Source organism: Suncus etruscus, chromosome 16 (assembly GCF_024139225.1).
Source record: "Suncus etruscus isolate mSunEtr1 chromosome 16, mSunEtr1.pri.cur, whole genome shotgun sequence".
In the NCBI taxonomy this organism is placed as follows: Eukaryota; Metazoa; Chordata; class Mammalia; order Eulipotyphla; family Soricidae; genus Suncus; species Suncus etruscus.
In genome coordinates this window covers 29,987,544-30,009,168 of record NC_064863.1, presented here as the reverse complement: position 1 = coordinate 30,009,168, position 21,625 = coordinate 29,987,544, and positions in this window count along the sequence as shown.

Sequence of the window (21,625 nt, the reverse complement as noted above, 5' to 3'; positions counted from 1 at the left end):
TCATGCAGTATGAGAAAAATAAACAAATGGAAATGACTTAGGAGTCAGAAGTCAAAAAATGAACATATGTTTTGTTACCAGTAATGTGATTCGGTAAAAGATAAGGAAGAAGAAAACAAAAACATAAACAAAAACAAAAGCAAAAGGGTAAAAAAAGGAACTAAGAGGGGTCTGTCTATGTGTTATAAATTTCTCTTTAGAAGGAGAAAGGGGAGTGAGTGAGTAAGAAATGGCTGCATGTGGGGGTTTCCAGGCAGAGTGCTGATTGCTCTACCTGCAGAGTCTCCACCCGGCTGTGCTTCTTCTGAGGAAACTGAGGACCTGAAGGGAGCCCTATCCTACTCTTCTCTGTCTTTCCTGAACTCTGGAAGCTCTCCTCAGAGCCCTGGGAAGCGAACTCCAAAAAAACTGAAGTTACCCAGCAAGTGAGTGAGTAAGAAATGGCTGGATGTGGGGGTTTCCAGGCAGAGTGCTGATTGCTCTACCTGCAGAGTCTCCACCCGGCTGTGCTCCTTCTGAGGAAACTGAGGACCTGAAGGGAGCCCTGTCCTACTCTTCTCTGTCTTTCCTGAACTCTGGAAGCTCTCCTCAGAGCCCTGGGAAGCGAACCCCAAAAAAACTACATTCGGAAGCTAGCCAGCGAGCCAGTGAGTGAGTAAGAAATGGCTGCATGTGGGGGTTTCCAGGCAGAGTGCTGATTGCTCTACCTGCAGAGTCTCCACCCAGCTGTGCTTCTTCTGAGGAAACTGAGGACCTGAAGGGAGCCCTGTCCTACTCTTCTCTGTCTTTCCTGAACTCTGGAAGCTCTCCTCAGAGCCCTGGGAAGCGAACTCCAAAAAAACTGAAGCTACCCAGCAAGTGAGTGAGTAAGAAATGGCTGGATGTGGGGGTTTCCAGGCAGAGTGCTGATTGCTCTACCTGCAGAGTCTCCACCCGGCTGTGCTCCTTCTGAGGAAACTGAGGACCTGAAGGGAGCCCTGTCCTACTCTTCTCTGTCTTTCCTGAACTCTGGAAGCTCTCCTCAGAGCCCTGGGAAGCGAACCCCAAAAAAACTACATTCGGAAGCTAGCCAGCGAGCCAGTGAGTGAGTAAGAAATGGCTGCATGTGGGGGTTTCCAGGCAGAGTGCTGATTGCTCTACCTGCAGAGTCTCCACCCAGCTGTGCTTCTTCTGAGGAAACTGAGGACCTGAAGGGAGCCCTGTCCTACTCTTCTCTGTCTTTCCTGAACTCTGGAAGCTCTCCTCAGAGCCCTGGGAAGCGAACTCCAAAAAAACTGAAGCTACCCAGCAAGTGAGTGAGTAAGAAATGGCTGGATGTGGGGGTTTCCAGGCAGAGTGCTGATTGCTCTACCTGCAGAGTCTCCACCCGGCTGTGCTCCTTCTGAGGAAACTGAGGACCTGAAGGGAGCCCTGTCCTACTCTTCTCTGTCTTTCCTGAACTCTGGAAGCTCTCCTCAGAGCCCTGGGAAGCGAACCCCCAAAAAACTACATTCAGAAGCTAGCCAGCGAGCCAGTGAGTGAGTAAGAAATGGCTGCATGTGGGGGTTTCCAGGCAGAGTGCTGATTGCTCTACCTGCAGAGTCTCCACCCAGCTGTGCTTCTTCTGAGGAAACTGAGGACCTGAAGGGAGCCCTGTCCTACTCTTCTCTGTCTTTCCTGAACTCTGGAAGCTCTCCTCAGAGCCCTGGGAAGCGAACTCCAAAAAAACTGAAGCTACCCAGCAAGTGAGTGAGTAAGAAATGGCTGGATGTGGGGGTTTCCAGGCAGAGTGCTGATTGCTCTACCTGCAGAGTCTCCACCCAGCTGTGCTCCTTCTGAGGAAACTGAGGACCTGAAGGGAGCCCTGTCCTACTCTTCTCTCTTTCCTGAACTCTGGAAGCTCTCCTCAGAGCCCTGGGAAGCGAACTCCAAAAAAACTGAAGCTACCCAGCAAGTGAGTGAGTAAGAAATGGCTGGATGTGGGGGTTTCCAGGCAGAGTGCTGATTGCTCTACCTGCAGAGTCTCCACCCGGCTGTGCTCCTTCTGAGGAAACTGAGGACCTGAAGGGAGCCATGTTCTACTCTTCTCTGTCTTTCCTGAACTCTGGAAGCTCACTTCAGAGCCCTGGGAAGCAAACCCCCCAAAAACTGAAGCTACCCAGCAACTTTCCTCAGAGTCTTGGGAAGTGACCCCAAAAATACAGCATTCTGAAGCTGCCAAGCAAGCGAGTGAAAACTACGCCTGTCCAGTGGGGCCCGACTGTGAAAAACTGTGAGTGCTGCCTGTGTGTGTCTCTCTACTATCCTGCTGCATGAACCTCCTGAGAGTGGGCTGAAAAGAGGCTCCAGAAGGCACTTAGCTCCACTTCGCTACGCAGCCGTGCACTCTTTCTAAAAAAAAATAACACCATCACAAGAAGAAAACAAAACACACTAAGAACTGTGTTGGATCACAGAAGCAAGAACTTCTCTCCAGACTGTCTTCTCTGCTGCGTGCTCGGGCCTAAGATTTGATCCTGTGTGATGCTTCATCCATGGAGGAATCCCCTACCTTGGAGGCAAGCAGGCCCATCCAGAAAGGGCGGAGCCAGAGAAGTGTGCTGCCTGCATCATATAACCAATGAATACCACCAAAACACGTAGAAAAACCCACAATACAAGTGTGACAATGGGGAAACAACGCAGGCCAGCATCAGACATAGAGAATGAAGATGACAATTCTGATGACCAGTTAATGACCAACCAACTAATCAACCTCTCAGATAAGGACTTTAGAGTAGCAATATGGAAGATGCTCAAAGACCTCAAAAAAACCATGGATAGAGTGGAACAGAACACTAATAATAATCAAGGAAATATGAAGACAGAAATCACAAAACTCCAAACTGAAATAACATGTCAACTAACAGGCCTGAAAAAAATCAGTAAACGAAGTGAATGACAAAATGGATAAGCTCTAAGACAAGGTATCAGAAGCTGAGAATAGACTTGGTGCTGTGGAAGATGAGATACATAACAATTCCATACAGCAGGAGAGATTGGAAAAAAAAAACTTAAAGCAAATGAACAGACAATGGAAAAATTAGTCAAAGAATGGGAACAGATGAAAATAGAAGTCTATGATAAGATCAACAGAAACAACTTAAGAATCATTGGAGTCCCAGAGACCCAGGAAGAAAATTTCCAGGAAGAATCGATGGTCAAGAACATCATTAAAGAGAAACTCCCAGAGCTAAAGAATATATGTGATCAAATCCTGCATGCTCGAAGAGTACCAACCAAAAGAGACCCAAGAAAAACCACCCCAAGACACATCCTAGTCACAATGACAAATCCCACAGATAGAGACAGAATTCTGAAAACAGCAAGATCAAAAGGGAAAATTACATTCAAGCAAGCATCCTTGAGATTTACAGCAGACCTGTCACCAGAAACACTCAATGCCAGAAAGCAGAGGTGGAATATTGTGACAAGACTGAATGAAATGAATGCTTCACCTAGAATACTGTACCCAGCAAAACTCACTTTCCGGTTTGATGGAAGAATACATGGTTTCACAGACAAAAAACAGCTCAGAAACTTTATAGACTCAAAACCAGTCTTAAGAGAAAAACTGAAAGACCTAATTTAAAACAAGACTAACCAAAAGACACACAAATTTCGATATAAAGATGGCATTAAATCCCAGGACAATTCTTTCTCTCAACGTCAATGGACTAAATGCACCAGTTAAGAGACACAGAGTGGCTAAATGGATCAAAAAACTCAATCCAACCTTCTGCTGCCTACAAGAAACGTACCTGAATAGTCAGAACAAACATATACTCAAAATAAAAGGCTGGAGAAAAATTATCCAAGCAAACAACACCCATAAAAAAGCTGGAATGGCCATACTAATATCAGATAATGCAAACTTTATACTCAGGAAGGTTGTAAGGGAGAAAGATGGACATTTTATATTAATCAAGGGGTATGTATAGCAGGAAGAAATAACTCTCCTAAACATATATGCACCAAATGAGGGGCCAGCAAAATATTTAAAACTACTGTTGACAAATCTGAAAAACAATATCAATAACAACACAATAATTGTGGGGGACCTCAACACAGCTTTGTCAACACTGGATAGGTCAACCAGACTGAAACCCAACAAGAATATACTAGACCTGAGGAGAGAAATGGAAGAAAGAGGCCTAGTGGATATATATCGGACACTCCATCCCCAGAAACCTGGATACACATTCGTTTCCAATGTACATGGGACATTCTCCAGGATAGACTACATGCTGGCACATAAAACATACCTCCATAAGATCAAGAGAATAGAAATTTTGCAGACTACCTTCGCTGACCACAAGACTCTGAAATTATTTGTGAATTCCAAAGGGACTCAGAAGAAAATCTTTAACACCTGGAAGTTAAACAACCTCATACTCAATAACCAGTGGGTCCGGGATGAAATGAAGGAGGAAATCAAAAGGTTCCTGTAAACAAATGACAATAAAGACACAAACTATCAGAACCTATGGAACACAGCAAAAGCAGTACTGAGAGGAAAATTTATAGCTTTGCAAGCACACATCAGGAAGGAAGAAGGAGCTTACCTGAGTAGCTTAATGACACAGCTAATACAAGTAGAAAGTACTCAACAAAAGGACCCAAAAATAGGAAGACAGAAAGAAATAACAAAGCTGAGAGCAAAAATCAACGAAGTGGAAACCCAAAAAACAGTCCGAAAGTTCAACGAAAGCAGAAGTTGGTTCTTTGAAAAAATAAACAAGATTGATAGACCACTGGCAAACCTAACAAAGAAAGAGAGAGAGAGAAACTTGATAACACGTATTAGGAATGAAAATGGAGAGATCACTACTGATATGACAGAGATTCAAAGGGTAATCAGAAACTAATTTGAAAAACTCTACGCCACTAAAAATGAGAACCTGGAAGAAATGGATAAATTCTTTGACTGTTATAATCTTCCACGGTTGAAAGAAGAGGATGTAGCATATCTAAACACCCCCATCACCATTGATGAAATAAAAATGGTAATCAAAAGTCTGCCCAAAAACAAAAGCCCAGGCCCAGATGGATTCAATAATGAATTCTATCAAACTTTCCAAGAGGAACTACTACCAATCGTGGCAAGACTCTTTCATGAAATTGAACAAGTGGAAACACTCCCAAATAGCTTTTATGAAGCCAACATCACCTTAATACCTAAACCAGACAGAGATGCTACGAAAAAAGAAAATTACAGACTAATATCGCTGATGAATGCAGATGCAAAGATCCTCAACAAAATCCTGGCATATAGGTTTCAATACCTCATTAAGAAGATCATCCACTACGATCAAGTAGGTTTCATCACAGGAATGCAAGGATGGTTTAACATCCGTAAGTGTATCAACATAATACACAACATCAACAACAAGAAAAATGAAAACCACATGATCATATCAATAGATGTAGAGAAAGCATTTGATAAGGTCCAACACCCATTCTTGATCAAAACTCTCAGCAAGATGGGAATGGAAGGAATCTTTCTCAATATAGTTAAGGCCATCTACCACAAGCCAGTGGCAAATATTATCCTCAATGGAGAAAAACTAAAAGCCTTCCCTCTAAATTCTGGCACAAGACAAGGCTGTCCTCTCTCACCACTCCTATTCAACATAGCACTGGAAGTACTTGCTATAGCGATTAGGCAAGAAAAAGATATCAAGGGAATCCAGATAGGAAAGGAAGAAGTCAAGCTCTCACTGTTTGCAGATGACATGATGCTCTACTTAGAAAACCCTAAAGACTCTACCAAAAAGCTTCTAGAAACAATAGACTCATATAGCAAGGTGGCAGGCTACTAAATCAATGCACAAAAATCAATGGCCTTTCTATACACCAATAGTAATAAGGATGAAATGGACATTAAGAAAACAACCCCATTCACAATAGTGCCACAAAAACTCAAATATCTTGGAATCAACTTGACTAAAAATGTGAAGGACCTATACAAAGAAAACGATAAAACTCAGCTCCAAGAAATAAGGGAGGACACGCGGAAATGGAAACACATACCCTGCTCGTGGATTGGCAGGATAAACATCATCAAAATGGCAATACTCCCCAAGGCATTATACAGATTTAATGCCATCCCTCTAAAGATACCCATGACATTCTTCAAAGAAGTGGATCAGGCACTTTTGAAATTCATTTGGAACAATAAACACCCTAGAATAGCTAAAGCAGTCATTGGGAAAAAGAATATGGGAGGAATTACTTTCCCCAACTTTAAACTTTACTACAAAGCAATAGTTATCAAAACAGCATGATATTGGAATAAGGACAGACCCTCAGATCAGTGGAATAGGCTTGAATACTCAGAAAATGTTCCCCAGACATACAATCACCTAATTTTTGATAAAGGAGCAGGAAATACTAAACGGAGCAAAGAAAGCATCTTCAACAAGTGGTGTTGGCACAACTGGCTAGCCACTTGCAAAAAATTAAACTTAGTCCCCCAGCTAACATCATGTACGAAGGCAAAATCCAAATGGATTAAAGACCTCGATATCCGACCCCAAACCATAAGATATATAGAACAACACATAGGCAAAACTCTCCAGGACATTGAGACTACAGGCATCTTCATGGAGGAAACTGCACTCTCCAAGCAAGTGAAAGCAGAGATTAACAGATGGGAATATATTAAGCTGAGAAGCTTCTGCACCTCAAAGGAAATAGTGCCCAGGATACAAGAGCCACCCACTGAGTGGGAGAAACTATTCACCCAATACCCATCAGATAAGGGGCTAATTTCTAAAATATACAAGGCACTGACAGAAATTTACAAGAAAAAAACATCTAATCCCATCAAAAAATGGGGAGAAGAAATGTACAGACACTTTGACAAAGAAGAAATACAAATGGCCAAAAGACACATGAAGAAATGCTCCACATCACTAATCATCAGGGAGATGCAAATCAAAACAACAATGAGATACCACCTCACACCACAGAGAATGGCACACATCACAAAGAATGAGAACAAACAGTGCTGGCGGGGATGTGGAGAGAAAGTAATCCTTATCCACTGCTGGTGGGAATGCCTTCTAGTTCAACCTTTATGGAAAGCAATATGGAGATTCCTCCAAAAACTGGAAATCGAGCTCCCATACGATCCAGCTATACCACTCCTAGGAATATACCCTAAGAACACAAAAATACAATACAAAAATCCCTTCCTTACACCTATATTCATTGCAGCACTATTTACCATAGCAAGACTCTGGAAACAACCAAGATGCCCTTCAACAGACGAATGGCTAAAGAAACTGTGGTACATATACACAATGGAATATTATGCAGCTGTCAGGAGAGATGAAGTCATGAAATTTTCCTATACATGGATGTACACAGAATCTATTATGCTGAGTGAAATAAGTCAGAAAGAGAGAGAAAAACGCAGAATGTTCTCACTCATCTATGGGTTTTAAGAAAAATGAAAGACATTCTTGCAATAATAAATTTCAGACACAAAAGAGAAAAGAGCTGGAAGTTCCAGCTCACCTCAGGAAGCTCACCACAAAGAGTGATGAGTTTAGTTTGAGAAATAACTACATTTTGAACTGTCCTAATATTGAGAATGTATGAGGGAAATGCAGAGCCTGTTTAGAGTACAGGCAGGGGTCGAGTGGGGAGGAGGGAGATTTGGGACATGGGTGATGGGAATGTTGCACTGGTGATGGGTGGTGTTCCTTTTATGACTGAAACCCAAACACAATCATGTATGTAATCAAGGTGTTTAAATAAAAAAAAAGAAGGAGAAAGGGATAAAAAAAGAAAAGGTAACAAAACAAAGCAAAACAAACTAAACAAAGAAGCAAATAAAAACAATAGTGCAGTAATAACAAAAGTACCAAAAAAGAAGAAAAAACAGAACAAAACAGAACAAAATAAAACAAAGTGAAAGAAGAAAAAACAAATAAAAACATAGACAGTATTTTACTGTCCGATATCTACTTAAAAACCATGAAAAGCTCTCTTTTCTTGGAGCCGGGAGTCTAGCAGGAGGAGGTTTGGCAGGCCCCCGCCATGCCGGAGGCCTGCTTGACCAGGCCTAGTGGGGGTGCGGGACTTGCGTAACCCCAGCACCCCTCTACCGCCTTGTTCCAGATCTCCAGGTCTTTCCCGGGCCACATGCCTGGGCAAGCCGGTGAGTTGGGTCCCTTGGTGGAGCTTGAAGGTACCCTAGGCCTTCCCCCATTATCCATTCAGCTCCTTAGGGTGGGTCTGGGTGGGGCTCTGAACTTCTGGCCTCCCAGCTTCTTGAAGGATCTCTCCTTTCTTGGAGCCAGGAGTCTAGCAAGAGGAGGTTTGGCAGGCCCCCGCCATGCCGGAGGCCTGCTTGACCAGGCTTAGTGGGGGTGCGGGACTTGGGTAACCCCAGCACCCCTCTACCGCCTTGCTCCAGATCTCCAGGGCTTTCCCGGGCCACATGCCTGGGCAAGCCGGTGAGTTGGGTCCCGGTGGAGCTTGAAGGTACCCTAGGCCTTCCCCCATTATCCATTCAGCTCCTTAGGGAGGGTCTGGGTGGGGCTCTTAACTTCTGACCTCCCAGCTTCTTGAAGTCACTGATAATCTCTGTCCAGTCTATATTTTCAGAATCGCGTGGGGGCGATAGCCCCCGCGCACAAGAAACATTAATAGTACTCACACAAGAAACATTAATTGTACTCACACAAGAAACATTAATAGTACTCACACAAGAAACATTAATAGTACTCATTATCATTGAATTATGTTTTTATGTATGCAGAATGTCCATTTTGTATTCTGCCCTTTTGCATATCCCTTCATAAGTTCATATTTCTCTTTAATTTCTTTAATTCCTATCATCATTACTCCTCATTTACCCTTTCTAACTTAAGTACTGTAGAGTCCTAAGTCACAGACCAAAGTGGTACCCTGGAGTTAACACCCACCCAACTATTTTAAAAGGCATAAAAAGACATTTATATGTTTTCAACATTTTATGGGTGTTTTCTTTGACGTCTATAAACTTTTGCTGAATATTTCCTTATACAGTGACGATCCCCCCCCCATGTTTTTTATCTTCTCTTTGTGAACTGCTCAATATGGAATTTGGTGTGAAAGAATCCCTCAGTTTAATACTTATGTTTGAACCAAGTCATGGGTCTTGTTGGAAATATTCTTACGTCCCCATATATCTGATAGCACCACGTGGATTTATTTCTTGTTTGATTAGGCACACTAAAATGGGAAAATACTATACATACCAATAGGTTCTCATCTAATAGATATGGGAACACACAAATCTTGTAGTGCAATGAGACCTTACACCCTGAACATTGACATAAAGACCAGGCACAAGCCTCAGAAGAATGGGTATTCTCCATTCACCCCTTGATCTACAGAAGACATTTACAAAACATCCAAGGTTGTATATAACATCACCTGGTGGCATTCCTGTACCAGGAAAGACCCTACAGCTGCTCTGACATCTATCTACTCAAAAGAAACACCCCTTAACACTGAGAAGACAACAAGAACAATGATCTGCTTACTGGACAGGGCTTGCTGTATTGCCCCTTAATTGTGAGGTTTGTCTATAACATCACCTGGAAGCAATCCTCTACCACGGAAGACCCTACCACTGCTCAGACATTGTCCTGCTCAAAAAAGACTTCCCTTAACACTGAGAAGACTTAACAACAACCTGCTTACAGTAAAGGGCTTCCTGCATTGCCTTTTCATGGTGAGGTGAAACAAGAAGACACTCCACATTATGACTTCAATGTAGAACATGCAGATTCCAGAATCTTTAATACAGAAACATGATACCAACAACAGAGACTGTGTGAAAAGTGTGTTGGCTCTACGGACAATGTCTTGGATCGGACGATAACTTGCCTGAAGCCTAGAGCTGGTCTTATGCCAGGAAACTTCGGGGGTAGTATCTCTTAGTATTTAGGCCAAGGTTATTCCTTTCCATGCCTCTCATATTTTGATGGGCCTATGCAAACAACAACTGCCACTCTAACACCGTTTTTACTGTGCTCCTTTGACTCTAGTCGTTAAAATGCACCCACTTAAAATTTGCTTAAGCTAATATTCATGTACATGGAAATGTAAAACATACTATGCCTCTAATGTTAAAGGAGTTAAGTAAGTTTGATGGCTTTAAATTGCCTTGCGTGCTGTTAAGAAATATTATAATGTGCTACAATCTGGGGAATCGAGGGACAAAATAATCGCACATGGATTCTGTTTTATTTTATCTTAACGTTCCTTGGCTGAAAGTTCAAAGTTAAGATATCAGCTAGGGGATTTCTTCTGAGAATTATGTTATGGGTGATTGTCCTTCCACTGTAACTTTACCTTGTCCTCTTTCTTTGCATCTTTTGTTCTCATAATTCAAAATAAAAAAAATTAAATAAAAAAAACCATGAAAAATTTGAATTTGGTGATGACAGTGATGAGAAAAAAAACTATGTAAATAAAAGTGTGACAGTGAAAGAGGTTGACAGGTTTATTGATTAAATATAATCCTGACATCAAAATCATTGCCCTTTTACTTCTTAGGAATGCCATGTTATAAAACCCAGTGACCTCCTTACTAAGACTTGAGTAAAATAAAATATGTAGATGTTTTACCTTATTATGATTAGAATATATATATATAACATAGCCATCTTTAGTTTTAAAAGTAGGTGAATAATAACATTTAAATAAAATAAAACTTATTTATTTTGCAGTAAACAAAAACCTGACAAATATGCAAAATGTCATGTATATGCATAATGAAAACACTAATGTGTAAACAATTGAAATCTTTTCTTGACAATAAACCATCACAGTCACTCATTTTGACAACAGAGTGGTAGGATGTTTTTATATAATATTTAGATAATTTAAGAGCATAACTAATTACAGCTAAATTATTTTAAAATACCATTTCTAGTGGCAGGAGAAGTGGTGCAGAGTGGTAAGACATCTGCCTTGCCAGTGCTAGCCTAGGACAGACCCTGGTTTGATCCCCCAGTATCCCATATGGTCCCCCAAGCCTGGAGCTATTTCTGAGCACATAACCAGGAGTAACTCCTGAGCATCACTGGGTGTAACCCAAAAAAACAAACAAGGGACCGGAGAGATAGCATGGAGATAAGGCGTTTGTCTTGCGTGCAGAAGGTCCTTGGTTCAAATTCCAGCATCCCATATGGTCCCCCGAGCCTGCCAAGAGTGATTTTTGAGCCTGGAGCCAGAAGTGACCTCTGAGCGCTGCCGGGTGTGACCCCAAAACCAAAAACAAACAAACAAAAATACTATTTCTAAATCATGAACTGATTAATATTAAAAACATTAAATCTTTTTAATAATTGTTTTTACTTTGGGGCCACATCCAGCAAGGCTCAAGTGTTACTCCTGGATCTTCACTCAGGAATTATTCTGGCAATTCTTAGGGAATTGTATGGGATACTGTGGATTGAACTGCAACAAGCAATCAAGCACCTACCCAATTACACTTTCTAGGCAATTTTTAATCTATCTTAACAGTGAAAGCATAACATATATTTTAGGTGGTTTAGTCTGTACACTTATACAAATATAAATAAGAATGCAACTTAGGAATAAGCAATGCAAAAGAAACTTATTTCAAATAATATTTTAGTTTATATTAATGCATGTAGATGGCATATTCCATAATATTTTCTTTTGTACATGTATATTTCTGATATGAAATCATTAACTATAAACTTGACTTATCTAGTATTACTGATTGATGATAGAGCTTGTGTTATATAACAATGGAGTATATATCTACTTTATTTTAATGCTATTCCTCACCCCCCCCTTTTTTTTTTGGTTTTTGGGTCACACCGGGTGGTGCTCAGGGGTTACTCCTGGCTATCTGCTCAGAAATAGCTCCTGGCAGGCACGGGGGACCATATGAGACATCAGGATTCGAACCAACCACCTTAGGTTCTGAATCTGCTGCTTGCAAGGCAAACACCTTATCCCTTATCTCCATGCTATCTTTCCAGCCCCCATTTTTCCCTTTTTTGTTGCTGCTTTTGTGAGAACTAAGGACAGCAAACGAGTTTGACTGTGGTTCACTCTTGTGGTTTCCCAGTGGTCATACACATTTATTGCAATTTCACAAAGACACTTTCCTGCTATAGTACTTTTCAGTTGTGGTGCTCATTCATGTTCTGTTTATAGCACTTTTTGGAGGCTGGCAGAATTCAAGTGTTTACTAAGGGGATCACACACTTCAGGATTGGTGCTTGACCTACTTGGCCACAGAGTGCCAATGATCACAGATTCTTTGGTAGTGCTCAGTATAGAAGATAACATTGTTTTAGGGACCAGATATGGTGCATATAGATTGAATTGGGATCAAATTTGTAGTCTCACATATTCAAGGGGGCTGTTTTGTTTATGAGTAATCCATAAACTTGAATCATATATGAACCCATATATATTTTAGATGTCAATTCCTTTCTAGATGATTTAAATATTTTATTGGTGAATAACATTCCATCTTTTATGAACACTAAATAACACAGAAACCATACATTATTTAAGATCTTATAAATTTGTACACCTGATATTAAAGTTATATTTTCTTCAGTATTATAATGGCATATTTAATTTCCTGTCAAATAAAAGTATATAGGATTTTTTGTTAATATTTATATATAAAGAGAGCTGTGATTGCTTTTAGCATAATAATATATGTAATTGTCAAATGTATTCATTTTTTATAATTCCAAGAGTATATACAGATGATATAAAATATTCGACATAGAAAATTATATTCCGGGCCGGGCAGTGGCGCTAAAGGTAAGGTGCCTGCCTTACCTGCACTAGCCTAGGACGGGCCGCGGTTCGATCCCCCAGCATCCCATATGGTCCCCCAAGCCAGGAGCAACTTCTGAGCGCATAGCCAGGAGTAACCCCTGAGCGTCACCGGGTGTGGCCCAAAAACCAAAAAAAAAAAAAAAGAAAATTATATTCCAGGATAGGAGTGAAAGTATAGTTGGTAGGATATTTGTCTTGCATGAAACCAGCACTAGTTCAATTCCAGCCATCCCATATAGTCCCTTGAGCCCAAGAGAAATTAACCATGAGTGTAGAGCCAGGAGTAAGTCCTGAGCTCCATCATATATGGCTGACAAATAACAAAATATTATACTGATAAAGTATCAATTTAATGTGTTTTCTTTAATTTGTTTGTTTGATTCACTAAAAATCCGTAAATCTATTTAATGCTTTTAAATGCTTCTATTTCTTCATTAAACATTTTCAATGAGGGAAGGAGCTATAGCACAGAGGTAGGGCTTTTGCCTTGCATGCAGCTGACCCAAGAGAGACCTTGTTTAGGTCCCTGGCGTCCCATTAGGTCCCCCAACACAGGAGCAATTTCTGAGCGCATAGCCAGAAGTAACCACTGAGCATCACTGGGTGTGGCCCAACCCCCCCCAATTTTTTTAATGAGATTCACTAAAATATCTTGCAAAATTACAACTGAAAAATATTATTGGAATTTTTAAAAATATAACAAACTTCTAAGTAATTAGTAAAAATACAAATTTGTTTTTACTGAAATATTAAATTACATATAAAAGTTTGGGGAAGGAACAAGCTAATTCTATTGATTTAATTAAATATTTATCAATAATTTTTTGTAATAAAGTTATATCTCATACTTGGAACAGGCAGAAACAAATATTAAATCATTGCTGTGCAATAGTACCAGGACTGTATTGCTGTGAGCCAAATTTTGTTTGCAGTCATCAGCACCTGCAAACAGGTCCTTCGTGGAGTTCGGGAAAAATTCCACGGGGAGAAGGTGGGCACGCGGAATGGCGAAAGACGGAAATATATTGTAAAAATGAATGAAACCACACAGATAGTATGGGGACTCACGTTCAAAGAACGAAGACAAATTTATTTTTTGAGCTGGCTGACTTTTAAAGGTTAGAGGCTTGGAAGGCAGATGCAAATTCTAGGCATCAAAGAGACTGGGGAAAGAAAGAAGGACTTTGGCTTAAATTAGCATTTAAAAGAGCTGATACTGAAGGTGAAAAGGCAGCTTGTTTTGGGTTACAGAAGGAAAAGGTAATTATCGGGGAAGTTGGAAGAGTGAGGAATGTTTCAGAGTTTCGGGGGAAAAGTGAAAATTACTTTGTTTTGAGAAAACAGAGGAAAACTGAAAATTGTTTTACTATGAGCTAAGTTTTAGGAAAATGCCTGATCTTGGCGCCAGAGTAGGAAAAATTACAGGGAGCTGTTAGGTGGGAGATTTTTGGCTGGATTGATTGCTGTCCTTAGAAAGAATTTACTAAGGCCTGATTTCTAATAATGGTTAAAAATAAAGAGAGAGATAGTTACAGCCACATATAAGAATTATTGCCAAACCATCCACGCAAAGGGTCAAGTGATTTTGACTGCTCTAAGCGGGCCTTTTTGGTAAATAATTCCTTTTCAGGAGAGCACTACACTTTGGTGTGTGCTCCTCCTGAGTGGGATGTGGCACTGTATTGTGCCAAATTACATCACAGACAATATATGATACTATGAATAAACTGAGCAGAGAGTTAGATTTGATGCTTATATTTGTACCGGTATGACTCACTTTATATAAAATGTTTTAAGTTTAAATCATTCAAACAATATATTTTAAAGTATTTTATTAATATTTGACCAAATTTTATACTATTAAATTGAGACTATCTACTTCAAAGTTGCATTTCCTTTTCTCCTATATTCTGTAAGGTTGTGAAAATAATAGTCATGATCAAATTTGTGTTGCTAATTGGTTAATTTTTTTTTTGTTTGTTTGTTTTTGGGCCACACCATGCAGCACTTAGGGGTTACACATTGCTCTGCACTCAGAAATCTCTCTGGCAGGCTCAGGGGACCATATGGGATGCTAGGAATTGAACCCAAGTCCATCTAGAGTTGGCTGTATGGAAGGCAAATTGTCCTATCACTCCAGCTCCCATAACTGGTTAATATTAATATTTTTATATTTATAAAATAAGATATTTTGAGCTCTTAATTTTATCCTTTTCCAAATTTTTATTTTAGCTCTTCTACAATGTTTTATCTTAATGTACTCTAGAACCAATCATGATTCAAAACAACTCCCAGTTAAAAGATTAAAATCTATTTGTCATCTGAGAAATCTTTTCCTAATTAATAAGGTAGTATTTTCTCTTTATTATTTTACTAATGAAAAATTGATTATCATGAATGTAAATTAATTTGTATAAAGTGTGTTTGTGTATCTATATATGCCAAAGCTTAGTTTGTAAATAGGTAATCTTATGATTATGAGAAATCTAACCAGCTTATAAATAATCCATGTGGAGCCCAGAGGTACAGTTAAAGAGGACAAACTGGTGTCTGAATATAAGTTTACATAAAAACTCTATTAATAATAAATTAATTTTCTTTTATATAGTCAGAAAATATTGTTTGTTTCTAATTGAGAACAAACATTAGGCATTTTTACTAATAAATTGCACCTTCTCAAAAGATAATATGCATTTTTTCTCTTTATATAAGTTACCTCAAATGCATCTTTCAGAAAAATAATGTACATATTTTTGTAATAGATACCTCAGAATAATATTAGTAATAAATAATAGTAAAGCTAAAGTAATATATTTTGATACGTTTATTCCCATATAGTTTGAAATATATCACATATCCTTATTAATTTATAAAGTATAATGTATAATATATACAGTTTATAAAGTATAAAGTATAAATGCATACAGTATAAAGTATAATGTATAAAGTATAATCCACTTTATGGGGATGTAGCAGAGAGCCAAACCAGTGTTACTCAGAAGTCATTCCTGAATATGTGCTCATAAATTATTGCTGGTAGGCTTGGGATCTAAACCCAGATTAGCCAGGTGCAATGCATGCTCCTTGTGTGTTATCTTTATGTCCCCAATGTCTGTATATATTAAGCAATTCTGATGGACAACTACTACATATTTACTGAAAAAAATTCTATGAGAGAATAAAAAAATTTTCTATTGAATTTTTCTTCTAGCAGATTTTCTACAATTGATTGACTATATTGCATTTGAATCATTTTCATAATACACTTATATATATGTATGCATGTATTATAGATATATATTAGCTTTACCAAGATTTCAAAATGTAACATTTTTATTAAATTTGAAGCATGGTAATAAAAATACTCAGAAAAAAGTAAAATTTTTGTCTATTTATAGTGCAGTAAGTGGGGTCCTTGCCTTGAATGTGGCCAACAAGAATTAAATCTCCCACAACTCATAAGGTCCCTTGATTCCTATGAGGAGTTATCCTTAATAACAAATGACAGGAGTAAGTTTTGAGTACCATTGATTTTGATCTAAAAACAAAACAACAAAATATAAAAGTAAAATTTCTGATTAAAATTATAGGTCTCACACATGCAAGTTAAAGTGAGTGCTATACTACTGAGCTACATTCTCAGCCATAATTAACTTAAAAACTTTCAATTTTTGATTATCTGTCATTTCAGAATAAAATGTTATATGAATGAATATTGTGGCAAAATGGAGATTAAATGTGTGGAACTAAAATAGAACAGATATTGGTAGATTTGATGTTTTAAGAAAAATCTTGAGTTTATCAAGTTTATGACTTTGGCATATCCATCTCCTTGACCCCAGAGGTTTGCATTATGTGTTAAAATAAAGAAAGTTAAAATAGGGCCCGGAGAGATAGCACAGCAGCGTTTGCCTTGCAAGCAGCCGATCCAGGACCAAAGATGGTTGGTTCGAATCCCGGTGACCCATTTGGTCCCCCAGGCCTGCCAGGAGCTATTTCTGAGCAGACAGCCAGGAGTAACCCCTGAGCACCACCGGGTGTGCCCCCCCCCAAAAAAAGGAAGAAAGTTAGATAAAGAGAGAAAAGAAAAATGAAGGGGAAGAGAAAAATAAAGAAAAGAAAAATGAAAGGATAGGGCTATGAAGGAAAGAGAGGGAGATGGGAGAAGGGAGGGTAGGCAGGGAAGAGAAAGGCAGAGAAGGAAATAAAAGAAAAAAGAAAACACACACAAGGAGGAAAAAATATATATATAAGTGTTAAATAACATGATGAATTTGGGTTTTTAACAACTTACCACACTAAAATCATACTATTTTAAAACTATATCTGAATATTTGAGACACAGGATGGAGACTCCTGAATGCAGGACCTGGAAACCTCATTGATTCAACTTTTCATTATAAGTAAAACTGCTAACTCCATATATATTTACATGTATGTGATGTTCACCCCCGTGTAAGGAACACTGACCTGAGATGGAGGGCACCAAGCCCAAGAGGTCTTAACTGCCTGAACCCACAAGGGAGGGCACCGGTCTCAAAAGGCCTTATTTTTCTGTACCCACAAGGGAAAGGCACTGGGCTCAAGAATCTGCCTGTACCCACAAGGTATGGCATTAGGCATTGAGAGATCTTGACTACCTGTCCACTGATAGGGGATGTGGCATGAATATTATTTGAGAACTAACTTCACTAGCATCCTAAGACATTTCTTTGAGCCCCTCAAAAAACATTCAGATTTCTGTAAACCCACATTGTCACAAGCAATTGTGTATGCTTAAGCAATTCTTTATTAGTCTTACAAAATTATTAACCTCCCTCAAACCTAGCTTTGCTGTTAGCTGAAATGCGGTCATATTAAGGGTTAATATTCAGGCCCCAGCTCAGAATGTATGAACTAGAACAAGGCCAAACATATTAAAAATATACCACCCTCTGAAAACCTGCCATTGTTAGGTGAAACTTCAGATAGCAAAAGCAGAATAAAAGCTTGAAGTAGCCCTAAGAAAAAAATAAACAAATATCTTGCTCTGAACAACTTGCCCTGTGTTTTTACCTTGATATATAGTGTGAGAACTAAGAGTTATGTCTGAAATTATGATTCCTTGCCAAGAAATTAAGTATAAGTATTTCAACTTTAACATTCAATAAACGGAATAGAATTTGAACCCACTTTGAAGTCTCTGATCTCTTTGCTGAATCTGTGCAATCACCTTCTTCAGGGGCCCCAAAGATTCCCTTAGAGTCTAGACCAGGGGTCTTCAAACTATGGCCCGCAGGCCACATGCGGCCTGCAGAGGAGTCTGATCCAGCCCACCAGCAGTGGGCGCTGTTTAGTTGCCAAGATACCTGCCAGCATATACACTCAGTGTCACGGTTTCTCAGGGATGATGTCAACCACCTCCACCCATGGCATGTTGTGTGCTGGGAGGGTGGGCGTGAGGGCGGTGTTGAGGACACTGATGTGTCCTTGCGCCTGGTGCTTGGCGTGCCACCAGACGCAATGTGGCGAGAAGTACCACATGTGGGTGACTATATGATGTAAAAAGGTGCCTGTTCCACCCACAAACAACGTGGTGTTTGTGTGCTGTGCCTGCCTGTCAGTGAGGTTTTCCTCCACTCCCTCCACTGCCAAAGGTCAGTCAAAAGTGCCATAGAAAAAATTTTTTGCCAGATGGGGGGTTCTGCCTGATTGGGCTGTGGGTGACTCATATAAAAATTCTCCTTTGGGGGTGGTGAGGCATTCAGTGCTGAAATCAAAGTTAAGGGGTGGGAGGTGGTTGGGAGGTTAGGTGTTCAGTGCTGAATTGCCCATGTGGAAAATTAGGGGTTCGATGCTGAAGCATTTTAAAGGGGTTACATTGAAAATTTTATATGCATTTTGCAATTCCTTTTCAGTGTTCACATGCTGATTCCGAACATATCAATTTGGGCATTATATAGGGAGATATAACTGAACTATCAGTGACTAAGCTGGTCTGCTTAGAAAAGCCTGCAAGGGATAAGTGTTCACATCAGGGACTAATGAGGGTCATACACTGTGTGTATATATACACACATATTTATAATTCACTAATATCAGGTTGGAATCCCTAGGAAACAATGATGTCAAGAAAAAGAAAAATTGACAGTGAGTGTAGGATATTCAAAGAACAGTGGACTTACGATTACTTTTTTATGCGGTACAAAGAAAAAGCTGTGTGTCTAATATGCCAGATATAGTTGCTGTGTTCAAAGAATACATTTTGCAACGCCACTATCAAACTCAACATAAAGATAAATATGATTGTTTGGTTTGAGAAGTGAGAAAATATAAAATATTACAACTGAAACATACACTGACGACTCAGCAAAATACACTTTTGTGAAGCAGAAGCAGTTAAATACTTCCTCACTGCGGGCAAGTTTTCAAGTTGCCAAGCTAATAGCGCGCAATGGCAAACCATTTGTGGAGGGAGAATTTGTTAAAGAATGCCTTATTTCTGTTGCTAAAGAAATGTGTCCAGAGAAGGCCGATTTATTTAGTACAGTGGGCCTTTCAGGAGTTACAATGACATGAAGGATTGAAGAAATGGGAGAAAATTTGCTGCACCATTTGCAAAACTCTGCAAAGAAACTTTGCTATTTTTCCTTGGCACTCGACAAAAGCAATGATGTTCGTGATTCTGCCCAACTTCTTATTTCTATGCATGGGACAAGTGAGTATTTTGAAGTCACAGAAGAGCTTGCTACACTGCAAAGTATCAAAGGTACAACCACAGGAGTGGATATATTTGACAAGGTTTGCCAAACTGTGAATGCTTTGAAGCTGAACTGGGTTAAAATAGTCAGTGTAACAAGTGATGGTGCTCCTAGCATGGTGGGGTCTAAGAGAGGAGTAATTGCTCACATTACACAAGAGATGGACAAACATAACCATCCTCATCCAATTGCCATACACTACCTCATCCACCAACAAGCGCTGTGTTGTAAATCAATGAAGTTGGACTGTTATGAAAATTGTGGTATCTTGTGTTAATTATATTAGAACTCATGCACTAAACCACAGACAATTTCAGGAATTTCTATCTGAGGTAAATGTTGCCCATGAAGATGTTCTGTACCACACAGAAGTAGAGGGAGAGTTTTAAATGTTTCTATGACTTACTTCCGCAGATTACAGCTTTTCTACTTTCAAAAAACCAAGAAGTACCAGAGCTCAATGTTGCAGAATGGAAATGGCACCTTGCCTTTCTGACAGATATAACAGAGCTACTCAACAGTTTCAATCTTCAACTTCAAGGCAAGGGGAAGCTCATCTGTGATATGGCATTGCATGTGAAAACATTTGAAGTAAAATTAGGCCTTCTCATCAAACAAGTACAGGAGGAAAACTTCAGTCATCTCCCAACAACTCAAAACCTATCAGCGGACAAACCATTGGTTGCATTCCCAAAGAAAAAATGTCTGGCTTCACTAGAATTGTTGCAAAAAGAGTTTCAATTTAGATTCAAAGAGCTTCATCTCCATGAACAGGACATACAGCTTTTTCATAACCAATTTTCTGTTGAAATTGAAAATGTCCTTACAATTTACCAAATGGAACTGGCTGAACTGCAGAATTGTGACTCTCTGAAAGACGCATTTAAGTCAAGTAACCTTTTGAATTTCTATGCATATCTCCCCTCTGAGACATATCCAAATATCATTAACCATGCACTCAAAATGGTAACCATCTTTGGTAGCACTTATGCCTGTGAACAGACTTTTTCAAGAATGAAACATCTGAAATCTCCAAGATTAACTGATGCCAACTTGCATCACTTGTTATGGCTGGCAGTGACAAATATGGAACCAGACATTGACCATCTCATTAGCCAAAAGCAGGCCCACAGTTCCCATTGAAATACTGGTGTGTGATCTGTTTATTTATAAATGGTTTTCATTTATTTATATAAGATATGTGCAGTGTGAGTAAGAATTAGTAGCTCATATAGTTCGGTCCTCCAGCTCTCTAAGGGGCCATAATCCAGCCTCCACTTTAAAAAGTTTGAAGACCCCTGGTCTAGACCAAGCAAGCAATGATACATACATGAGTCAAATATATGTTTTATATGACTTTATTTACACATTGTGATTATAAAGTTATTCTTTATATACTCGCTATTTTTCATAAACACAAATTTGCTCATGACTGAGTTTCAGTCATACATGGTACACATTTCACCAGTGTAAATTTCTCACCACTCCAGTTGCTCCTTAGGCTAATGACATTAAGATTCCCCATGAGTTCCTATAATCGCTTAACAAACATCTAAGGAGAAAATTTACAGACCAATTTTTATTAATATGAACGTCACCTTCCACAACTGACTTCTTTTAAGGTTTAAACAATTTTCTAGATACAATGTCATTTCTATCACTTAAATGTATCAAAAATACTTCTGTTCAAGTCTGATCCAAAATTTATAATGGTTATTTAATTTGTAATTAGTCCAAAACAAGTCATCTGATTTTTTTTTCAAAATTTCATACACATATTTTTCACCTAGATATTCAACCTGGAGATTATAATACAAAGGTTTAATTATATTTATATTTAACAATATTAAGAAGTTTTCCTTCCAATACTTACTATGTAAAAATAATTTCATAACCTAAAATAATTTAGTAACCTAAAATTCCAACTGTTTAATTTTATGGTAGTATTATGGTTGGTTCATAGGTATATTATTGTTGATAAATATATAGTTAACATATTGTTTTAGTGTTAAGTAATGTTGCTAATT